Source organism: Caretta caretta, chromosome 26 (assembly GCF_965140235.1).
Source record: "Caretta caretta isolate rCarCar2 chromosome 26, rCarCar1.hap1, whole genome shotgun sequence".
NCBI classification, from domain to species: Eukaryota; Metazoa; Chordata; order Testudines; family Cheloniidae; genus Caretta; species Caretta caretta.
In genome coordinates, this window is record NC_134231.1 from 2,944,447 (window position 1) to 2,954,652 (window position 10,206).

Sequence of the window (10,206 nt, forward strand, 5' to 3'; positions counted from 1 at the left end):
TCCGAGGAATATTTTGCAACATAAGCACTCACACCACACAGCCAGTGATTTAGCTGTGGGGTTTTACAGTCTGAAATGGCTTTAAAATTTGTTTGGAATTACCTTGAGCACATTTTAAACACTTAAATTGTCATCTTTGTATACTGGGATATTCACGATGCACTCTAGTAGGGCTTTTTTAAAAAATCCATTAGATTGTGGAGTAACATACAGATGCCTCTTCCATTGTCTTACCAAGCATCATCCCTAAAACCAATCATCTAATACAGCCTAGAGTCCCTTGCCAGCATCACTGCTATCTAGAATGCAGATCTTGTGGAGGAAGGATGGTCCACGAGACATGGGTGATTTTCAGTCACTTCCTGGCTCTGCCACAGACTTTCAGTGTAACCTCAGGCAAGTCACTTCAGTGCAGATCCTGAAGATATTTAGGTTCCTAACTTCTATTGAAATCAATGGACGTTAAGACCCTAAATACCTATGAGAAGCTGTGCTTGTCTTCATTGCAACATTAACTTCAGTTAATTGGAGTGTTGCCCCAAACTTGAGTCCTGTCCACACAAAAAATCCCTTAACTGGAGTGTGGTGGTGCTTTTAGTGAGGGTTGGCTGGGAGGTCAGGGAAATAGGCTAAAGCCTGAGTTAGCACAGCTCATTAGCTGCTAACACAACCCCTCTGTGTAGCTCAAGTATTAGTGTGGCCTCTCTCACTTGAGCTAGGCTAACTCGAGAGGAGTTAATTTGAATTAACTCCTCAGTGAAGACATGCCTCCACTCTCCAGCTGTAAAACAGGGATAGCCCTTCTCTAGCTCGCACGGGCACTGTGTGAATCAATTCAGTTATGTTTGTGAGGTGCTCAGATAGGATAGGAGTTGTATAAGCACCTAGATAGACCAGATTTCCAACAGGACACAATATTTGGCAGGATGGGGAGGGGGAGGAGACTTTGTCACCAGAGCTATGGCTGAGGCCTATTGTAACTAAGGTTTGGAGATATTTTGTGCACTATGGTATCTCTTGACAGCTGTTGCATTTTCCTAATAGGCTCTGATTTGTGTTTTTCTAGCATACACAGCTCTACTCAGGCCTAATTTCCCCCCACCTCACCTCAGACTAGAACACTCTTGATTAGGCTGGGTCGCTCATGCTCTCACCTGTCTGATAAGCATTCCACCTATTCCATTCCCCATCTTTATGCCACTGCACGCTCCTTGCAGCATGCCTCACAAGTCCACACTTCATATGTCTAAGGCTTCTGCTAGCTGTCAGGGTCTCCTGCACATTTTTATACCTGATGTGATCTTGCAAAGGAGCCCCTGGGGAGCTGCCGTAAAAATGTTTTATGTAGGAATAGGTTGGTTTCTGTGCAATAAAAACTGAAGCATTGAAAAGCAAGCTCCTGTGTAATTACAAAGACAGAGGAGATAGCTTCCATATGTTTGAGTGGGTGTGAGAGGCCCAGAGCCTACATCTGTTCTCTTTATTTTTTTTTTCCTGATAGAACAAAGAAGAAAGAAAAGGGAAACTCCGGTTTGAAAGAGAAACTGACCTCTTGATAAACCCTGACCAGAACCAGTCACTGGCTTTGAGGGTCAAGGTATGGCAACATCTGGCTCTAGGAAGACTGCAGGCAGCTCCAGCAGAAAAGGCGGTTGATCAATAAATTGTGCTACCAGGCATGAAATCGGAGAGATCTGAGAGCCATTCATTAACGAGCTCGTTAAGTGATTGATATGCTTAATTTTCCTGTCAAATGTGGACTTCCCTTGTAAACATGTCAATTGAGAAAAGTTCAAGCTTGTCACTCGGATTTATGGCTGGAATAACATGTAGGTGGAAAAGAGCGACATGTCCCCTGTGGCCCATGCTGCTTCCTATTAAATGTGAGGCCAACGAATCCAGGTGTTTGAAGGTCCTTTCTCCTCCCCTCCTACTCCTTTCGTCCCACAGCTGAGATAACAATAACAGACCTCCAAACCAGAAACATACCAGAACTTGGCCCCAGCAACAATTAGCCTATTAATTTGTTCATCTTGATAAAGCAAGAGGCATCTTAGCTTTGGAATGTCTTTGATGGCTTGTTTTGGGAACTAAGATTCCCCACTTATTCTTCCTTCTGTAGTCCCCTCCTCCTTCCCTCCTTAACCGAATAAAATATATATGGTTGGAAGTGTTTTAAACCAGGCACCAAGGGCTGGCCTTGTTTTTCTTCAGGATCCTGTTAGAATTTAGATACAGGCCCTGATTTTCAGTGGGGTCTCGTCTTGCTCTCCAGTAATTATTTTCATTATGATCTTGTCACCCAATGGTCAGTATGTATTGCCTTCATCCCTAAGTGTCCAACCCACAGAGGGTAGGGGACTGTTCCAGATAAATGGTCTCTCGCTGACGCTGCAAATACTTGTTATTTTAGCTCCCGAGGTTCCCAGTTCAATCCCCAGGCTCATTCAACATGGTAGCCCACACACTAGCACTAAAGACCGGGGTGAGATTGATGGCCAGTTGTGTGAGGTGCTGTACAAACACATTGTGAGAGACAGTCCATGCTCTGAAGCTGTAAGAATCGAAGGCCCCCATCCTGCAGAGATTTAGGCATGTGCTTAACTTCATCTGCTGAGGGGACCAGTGGGACTATGGAAAATTAAAATGTACGTGAGCTTTTGTAGAATCTGGGCCTAAATGGGCAAGGGAAAGATTATTAGGGGAAAAAAATTTTTTACAGATAGGGAACCGAAGCCCAGAGAGGTTACATGACTTGCCCAAGGCAAGGAATTTTTCACACAACAGACATTTGGCAGCTGGCAGGACAGATTTATCACTAGTAGGAATGGTGGGCAAAGCAGGGAGACAAAAATTCATGGCACATAGGTAAGGTTATATAGTGGGAGCTGCTCCCAAAAGTGCGGGCTCTTTTTGGCTACACACACTTGGCAAATAGGCCCAGCCACACCTAGCCCAGTCCAGTAAAGAGTGTTATTGTATGGTCAACGCAGTACAGAAAGGGATGAAATTCACCCCATGCAGTGGTCTAGTATAAGGCTTGTGCTTCTCTTAAGCCTTATGTATTTCGGCCAGTGTGAGTAAAACCTTCAGCACCTCTGACCAATAAAAACAAAGGAAAAAGGTTAGGATTAGATTGTGCTTTTTTTGTTTTGTTTTTAAAGGAATAAGCTTTTTAAACAGCTCAAGGCCCCAGCTATCCCTTGCTATTGTTGCAAGACTTAGACTGCGTTGCTGAACAGCAAAAATAATACCATTTTCAAACTGCTGTGGAGAAGCTAAAGGTCAAGAATACACTGGTTGCATCATGTGTTCCTAAAGTTGCAATAAAATAAAAAGTAAAATAAATACAAATAAATACAAAAATACATTAAATCTAATAATGCTTGACAAGAGAAAACAATTAGGCCAGGAAGGTGTGTTTGTCTGGTTATTCCTTTAAGTTTACCATGCTTTTCCAGTGAATCGTTTCTATTGCGAAATTTAGTGAAAAAATGTTTTCAGAGAGACAGAGTATGTGTGTGTGTTTTCCTGTCTCCCTTTAGTGGCAGGTTCCAGCAACTACACAGCCTACTAGTAGTACCCAGATAATGTAGTTTTTTAGCTCAAATGTTTGAGACCTGTAGTTTTGATGCTCATCATCCAGGATTCAATCCCACAGCTGATCAGTAGACGAGGTCATTGTTGCAGATATATGAAATGGTTCATTGTTTTGATGCACATATTGATCTTTAAACAAATTATTGAAATTCAGAATGTTAAAGATTTTTTTTTAGCTGAAACAGAAAAATTGGGCCAATTTGGTGAAATCAGAATTTTAGGGATTATTTTTAGTTTTGATTCCCCCTCACTCCATTTTCATGAGCAAAATGGAAAAAGGGATTACAGCCCCATGCCCCAAAACAACCCCCCCAAACCAAAATGAAATGAAAATGAAAGGCCCCAGATATTCATTTTGAAAATTTTTAGAATAAACTTTGTAGGAAACATTTTGAAAAAAGCAAATTGTTCCTTTCCAAAACCTGTGGAATGAACCCTATTTTGAATGTTTTGAAGACTTGCTCAGAAAATATTACATTTTTTTCAATCAGCTCTCTATAAGTACAAGAATAAACCAGAACAAAATAGAACAGAGCCATACACTGGTCCTCTACCTTCAGTTCATTCAAATCCTTCCCATAGACTTGATTCACTTCCTCCATATTCGCACAAGCGTGTCAATAACAGAATGAGAGAACAATGAATAATAACCATTTCCATGTTCAGAAATGACAGCCAGAGTTCTCCCAGAGCTATTTTTGAAGATGTTAGGTATAAGCCTCACTATGTCATAGTTTTCCTGTATGTTGAGAATGGAGAGGCCTATCCCTCCACAGACAATCTACAGAATAATTTCTAATCTACGGTTCAGGAGGATGGTTGGTGGGTAAAACAGCTTACTGGGACCCAGGAGATCGGTTCAATTTCTGTTTCTTTCATAGAATCATAGAATATAAGGGTTGGAAGGGACCCCAGAAGGTCATCTAGTCCAACCCCCTGCTCGAAGCAGGACCAAATCCCAGTTAAATCATCCCAGCCAGGGCTTTGTCAAGCCTGACCTTAAAAACCTCTAAGGAAGGAGATTCTACCACCTCCCTAGGTAACGCATTCCAGTGTTTCACCACCCTCTTAGTGAAAAAGTTTTTCCTAATATCCAATCTAAACCTCCCCCACTGCAACTTGAGACCATTACTCCTCGTTCTGTCATCTGCTACCATTGAGAACAGTCTAGAGCCATCCTTTTTGGAACCTCCTTTCAGGTAGTTGAAAGCAGCTATCAAATCCCCCCTCATTCTTCTCTTCTGCAGGCTAAACAATCCCAGCTCCCTCAGCCTCTCCTCATAACTCATGTGTTCCAGACCCCTAATCATTTTTGTTGCCCTTCGCTGGACTCTCCAATTTATCCACATCCTTCTTGAAGTGTGGGGCCCAAAACTGGACACAGTACTCCAGATGAGGCCTCACCAATGTCGAATAGAGGGGAACGATCACGTCCCTCGATCTGCTCGCCATGCCCCTACTTATACATAGGCTCCTTGCATGTGAGTAAGTCACGTAGGCTATGTCTCTAATACAAGCGAGGGGTCTGATGCACGCGCTTGTGTACACACACACTCAAACCAGCACTCACGGAGCTAGCGTGAGTCTGACTAGCCGTGAAGCCACAGCTGTGCTGGTACCAGGAGCGGAGGCAAACCTGAGCCTTGCCGAGGATGTACGCACCTGAAACCGGTGGGTATGCGCTGAGCTCTGCTGCCACAAACAGCGCTATCATGCGCGACACTGCTATTTAAAAATGCAGGACTAGCTTTGCGAACACGCTCTTCCATCGGGGTCGTGCCAAGTTCCATGCTACAGCAGCCCACAGAAGAGAACACAGGCTGCTTCTTGTCTCTTTTACAACATAAACCCTCAGCAGGGAGCTGAAGCATGTTGCAGGCACTGAAATACCTGTACGGTGCCCTCTTGTTTGCTGACGGCTCGAATGATACAGTATCTGTTGGTAACATGCGTATCAATTACTTTACAAGTCTGACAGGACAGCGGGGGCCCCCTTTGAAATGCGTTGCCAGTGGGTACAGTAAGTGGCTCCTGTAACAGGTTTGTCCCTGACTTTCTGAGGGATTCCTTCCACCCAGGGAGTTATAAACTGGCGGGAAGCAGATGTGTCATCATTAACAGGTCTGATGTTCAGTAAAGGGCCCAGGGGGATGCTTTTAATGCAGAGCACAATTGGTACAGCTTTGGAAACATGCCTCTGTACTGGGGTTCTGGAACAATTTGTACAGTGGGGGTGCTGAGAGCCATTGAACCAAACTGTAAACCCTGTACATGATGGAAACCACTTCAAGCCAGGGGGTGCTAAAGCACCCCCCACACCTCTAGTTCGAGCACCTATGCCTCTGTATTAAACATGTGGTGTGTGCATGAAATGGCTATCTTGTGACTGTGTCTGGGCTAGGGTGACCAGATAGCAAATGTGAAAAAACGGGACAGGGAGTGGGGAGTAATAGGTGCCTATATAAGAAAAAGCCCCAAATATTGGGACTGTCCCTATAAAATCAGGACATCTGGTCACCCTAGTCTGGGCTGGTCTATGCTGGGGATTTACCTCGGGATAGCCACGTCTCTCAGGGCTAAATCCACGCCCCTGAGAGATGTAGCTATGCTGACCTAACCCTCGGTGCAGACAGTGCGAGGTTAATGGAAGGATTCTTCTGTTGACCTAGCTACTGCTTCTTGGGAGGTGACTTGTCTTCACCTCCCATAGGTGTAGATAGTGTCTACTCTGAAACACTACAGCAGTGCAGCTGCAGTTTAAATGTACACATGGCCTCTGTGTCATTCAGTTAACCCCATGTTTGCTGGGATGTACTGCACACTCAGGAGCTGGACAATGATCTCAATTAGTAATGAACCCAGGGGAGTCATGTATCCAGGCCCCATCCTGCTGGAGGCATAGGCCAATGAAGAAGTCATGTTACCATCATACTTCAGCACGGTCGTCTACAGCATTCCGGGGCACTGAGAAATATCTAGGGCAGAAACTCCAACAAAATAGGTCGTGACCATTAGTTACAGGGGCAACTGAGATTAGGTGGTAGTTTTCAAGACTACATAGGGCAGTGAGGCACCCAATCCCCATGGAAAATCAATGGGAGTTAGGTGCTTAATTCCCACCTATGCTTTTGAAAACCTCCTCTTTAGTTATTAGTAAAGAAAATTGTTTGACAGATGGGACCTGGGGTATATTCTGGGTTGTTTTCCCCATCTTCCTCCAAAGCAGTGGAGACTGGCCACAGCTGGTGACGCTGGTGTGGGGGCATGACCCAGTACTTTGAGGTGGAACAGAGAATCCCCTTTCTTTAGCTGCTTGGCTGGTGTGTCTCACATGCTGAGGATCACACTAATGGCCAGATTTGGCATTGGGAAGGAATTTCCCCCCAGGTCATATTTGGCAGGGGCCTTGGAGATTTTTTGCCTTCCTCTGCAGCATGGGATGTGGGTCACCTGCTGAGACTATCTGGGTATATCTCAATCAGTTTTCCACCACTGGAGAGGCCTGGGGCATTGGTGGCATCGAGGTCCCTCCTGTTCTCTGCCTCTGGAATGCAACAGGTTAATCTCCTCAGGAGTGGAAAGCTTTAGTTTAACCCAAGTTATTGGTCTGAAGACAAGGATAACCTGGTGAAACTGATCAACCTGTGCTAAACAGGAGGTCAGACTAGATGATCTAACAGTCCCTCTTGGCCTTAACCTCTAAGAAACCTGGTTCTCTTCTCACAGACACTGCTACATTTCAACTGACTTCAGTGGAGCCCCTTGGCAAACTGGATTCAGACCAAGCATATTGCTAAATGGGGAGGGTGGGTCCTGACAACATGAGTGTGGGGTGGTGGTCCTATTCTGGCAAAGGGGGTCCAGTGGGGAAAACATTGCGAATAACTACAGAAGCATGTGGAGAAACTAAGGATGACTAATCCCCACTAAATAGCTGGAGAGAAGCATTTCTCAGCAAGAGATGTGAGCGGCAAGAGCACTTTCCACTGATTTTTGCTGACCTTGTTTTCTTTTTTAGGACAGGGAAGGCACAGACCTGACAGGTGATGTAGGGCATTGGATAACCATCTGCACTGTGTGCTTGGCTGCATATCAGCATTTTATAGGTTTTGGGGTGAAAAATGCTTTTAATTAACAGGTGGAACTGGGGTTTTCACTCTAGTCACATGCTATTTGCTGCATCAAGATGTCTCATTTCACCTTCATAGTATTTTCCCCCTTAAAGAGCCCTTCAGTTTGGGATTCACTGAAAGCCAAATACCTCAATAATCTCCAGCTGCTGCCATAGATTCTCAGAGCTCAGCATCTTCATCTCTTCCCAATGTAGGCAGGTCTGCAGCCCTCCAGTAATACCCAGTGGCTTACTAGTGTGTCCACACACTGCTGAGGGATTTACAAAATGCTCCAGCCCTTTGAGTTGGAAAGGACTCACTTGGTGTCTGAAGGTGCATCCTAAACCCATTTGAAAGCTCAATATGATGGAAATGGAAATGTAGAGAGGAGGAGAAATGGGAGGGGTGAGTGTAGAAACTGTTGTCGGCCTGTCAGTCGTCTGTACCAAGAACAGGGAGAGCTTAGGAGAGCAGCGGAGAAATCAGCTGGGGTCCGGAAAGTGTCCAGATTATAGGGTCAAATCCCACCCCTAGGAACAGTGGTGCAAATCCATAATCAGCCATTATGAAGTTTCTTCCATCTTTCTCTGAAGCGTCTGGTATTGGCCATGGTTAGAGACAATATGCTGGGCCACTGATTTGATCCAGTCTGGTAATTCCATTGTTCTTTGGTTCCTCTGGTTTTCCAGTGAGACCAGAATGTGGCCTGTAGCAATTAAAGGATTGTTTCCTGCAGTAGCTACTCTGGTACCTTGTTAATGTCTATTGCCACATGACTCAAACAACAAGGTGCAAGAATATCATGCCCACCATGTATGATTAGGAAGCTGGAGCACATGAATTATGAAGAGAGGCTGAGGGAACTGGGATTGTTTAGTCTGTGGAACAGAAGAACGAGGGGGGATTTGATAGCTGCTTTCAACTACCTGAAAGGGGGTTCCAAAGAGGATGGCTCTAGACTGTTCTCAGTGGTATCAGATGACAGAACAAGGAGTAATGGTTTCAAGTTGCAGTGCAGGAGGTTTAGGTTGGATATTAGAAAAATCTTTTTCACTGGGAGGGTGGTGAAACACTGGAATGGATTCCTTAGGGAGGTGGTGGAATCTCCTTCCTTAGAGGTTTTCAAGGTCAGGCTTGATAAAGCCCTGGCTAGGATGATTTAGTTGGTGATTGATCCTGCTTTGAGCAGGGGGTTCGACTAGATGACCTCCTGAGGTTCTTTCCAGCCCTGATATTCTAGGATTCTATTATCATAGTGCCACTGTATAAATCCATGGTATACCCACACCCTGAATATTGCGTAAGTTCTGGTCATCCTATCTTTAAAAAACGGTATTAGAAATGGAAAAGGTTCAGAGACGGACAACAAAATGATTAAGGGTACAGAATAGCTTCCACCTGAGCAGAGATTCAAAAGACTGTGACTGTTCAGCTTGGAAAAGACGACTGAAGGGGGTATGAGAGAGGTCTATACAATCACGACTGGTGGGGAGAAAGTGATTCAGGAAGCGTTATTTACCCCTTCCCATAACACAAAAACCAGGGGTCCCCCGATTGAAATTAACAGGCAGCAGGTTTAAGACAAACAAAAAGAAGTACTTCTTCACACAACGCACAGTCAACCTGTGGAATTTGTTGCCGGGGATGTTGTGAAGGCCAAAAGTATAACTGGGTTCAAAAAGGAATTAGGTAAGTTCCTGGACGATAAATCTATCCATGCTATTAGTCAAGGTGGTAAGGGATGCAACCCCATCCTGTGTACCCCCAAGCCTCTGTCTGCCAGATGCTGAAACTAGATGATTACCTGCTCTGTTAATTTCCTTTGAAGCATCTGGCATTGGACCCTGTCAGAAGACAGGATACTGGTCTAGATGGACCATTGGCCCAACTCAGTATGGTTGTTCTTATGATCAGCCAACAAGAGAGTTTGTTCTGACACTGCAATGCTGATGATACCTAAAGAAAAGGTTTGAAGGTGAATGGGGCTGGGAATTTCCCTTTCCAGTTTGCTCCAGATCATTCAGTTAAACTCAGTTGCATTTCTTGGCTGGATACTTCTGTGAACAAACCATTTTGTGATTGATTTGTTTTTATTTCTGTTAAATTTTATCATGAAATAGCAGTCATCGAATCAACCCCTTGGTTCCTTGGCGCACATTCCCTCTGGTCTCATTTTTCGATAAACGCCAAGAGCAGGAGACCATTATCCTGTGACATGTGCCACTCTGCTCACATTATCTCTAAAATAACACGGACATGTGCACAAATCCCTACAGCAATCATGACAGGGACGAGAACAGATCTAGCCTCATTGTACTGGAGATGTTACATAGAGTACAGGAAAGAGTAAAACAGCTGAACAGGCTGGTAGTTTGGTTTGAACATCAACTCTTTGCTTTTCTTATCCTGAGCCTGTTTGAAGGCCGCTTGGCAATAATAACCACAAAAATCTGGCAAGCTGGGCTGGCCTCAACTCTGATTTAAAAATGGTAAT

The 10,206-nt window shown here is 44.5% G+C and overlaps 1 long non-coding RNA gene across 1 annotated transcript in view; it reads left to right on the forward strand.

Moving 5' to 3' along the window:
- Positions 1 to 2,185, forward strand: part of LOC125626465 (uncharacterized) — a 42,167-nt gene extending 39,982 nt beyond the window's left edge. Inside the window, exon 3 of the long non-coding RNA XR_007353780.2 lies at positions 1,502 to 2,185. This is a non-coding gene — a long non-coding RNA (uncharacterized LOC125626465). The remainder of the gene's footprint in view (positions 1 to 1,501) is intronic.
- The last annotated feature ends 8,021 nt before the right edge of the window (positions 2,186 to 10,206 follow it).